This window comes from Carassius carassius, chromosome 17 (assembly GCF_963082965.1).
Source record: "Carassius carassius chromosome 17, fCarCar2.1, whole genome shotgun sequence".
Lineage (NCBI taxonomy): Eukaryota > Metazoa > Chordata > Actinopteri > Cypriniformes > Cyprinidae > Carassius > Carassius carassius.
The window spans coordinates 31,257,850-31,259,480 of NC_081771.1; positions in this window are offsets into that span (position 1 = coordinate 31,257,850).

The window sequence follows — 1,631 nt, forward strand, 5'->3', positions numbered from 1 at the left end:
CTACTCCATGATGGCTCGGTAGATGACGGGTTCGATGTAGTCACCTCTGTACCTGGAGTTGATCACTCTCTGTCTCTTGCTCTCCTGAACCTTCTTCTCTCCAAACATGCCGTCAAAACGCATGTCCGATGCCTTCGACTGAATCACACACACTGCATTAGTGCTCACCCACTTTCTCCAGAACTATTTTTCCCCATTCATATTTACCATAAGGATTTAAAGAAAACTAGTCATTAAAGCATTATAAGCCATGAACCAAACCAAGCAGCAATGTTACAAACTTTAGCAAAAAGTATTTGAAATACTAAAAAAAAAAAAAAAGTAGAAAACTGTGCTTAACAGCTTTAATCAGGGAAAGAACTACAATCCCATGAAGCAATGCGAAAGTGACGTTATCAAATTGAAAAGTAAGAAATGTAAAACTATTCATTTAAAATGTTTGACAACCTTTATAAACAATATATTTTAAGCGTATACAAGATATACTGTTTATGTATAAAGTTTTTTATTTGGTCACTGGGACTGATTGGTGGAATTTTCTGTACAGAATCATGGGTAATGTAGTTTTTAACCATGAATTCAACTGTTAACCACGATTATTTTAATAATAAGTTGCAATAATGTGGACCGATGGCCTCACCAAAAGCAGATTCCTTTGAGAAACAACCACATAGCTCACAATAGGACTGTCTTTAATAGTTGACAATTTATCTTTAAAAAATTATTTCCCCCATGGAGAAAATGAATGAAACTTCTGGACCACTCTATATGTAGAAAATATTGAATTATTAAATGCACTTGCAAAGCTCAACAACTACAGAGTGCTGTTGTCACATCAAATTATTATTATTTTATTTGTATTTTTACTTGCAATGCCCCTAATATATGAGCTCACCAGACGAGATTTGACTCTCTTGGGCAGCTCTTCGTCTAGTGTGTAGACGTCATCTCTCTTAGCAGTCAGCTGCGATCCGTCCTCGAACTCCACCTGAAGAGAAGCAGTGGTTTACCAAACGGCTAAACGCAGACTGAATCGCTGGAACTCTTCTCTTAGACATTTACCTGGTACATCTGAATGACACGAGATGCCACGAATTTGGCTCCATAGACAAGACCATCCGTCCATCTGACCTGAACCACTTCCCCCTGCGGCGGCGGACCCAGCTGAGCACAGTCTCGGTTCTACACCAAACCATACGAAACATCTTAAAAATACAGTATTTTGAAGCCAATCATACACTACCATTTAAAAGTAATCAGGGAGGCATTCAATTGTTCAAAAGTGGTAGTAAATGAATTTATAATGCTGCATTTGCATTTATCAGACGCTTTTATCAAAAGCCATGACATTTTGTGCTGCTGACGCATGTTGTAAGAAAAAACCTAAATGTCAAAAATATGAAGCTTGGCAACAAAATTCCCTGTTACTTCTAGGTTTTCCATTGATAATTACATAATCTACTTAAAACTGTGGTTAAATGCACATTTCCTAAACTTCTGTAGAGAATAGATCAAATCTCACATCTTACCACAATGTCCTCAGGGAAAAGGTTATCACTGAAGGAGCCATCATCAAAGTTGACCTCATAAAATGTCTCTTTTGTAAGCTGTATGACTTCACACTGGTAGTA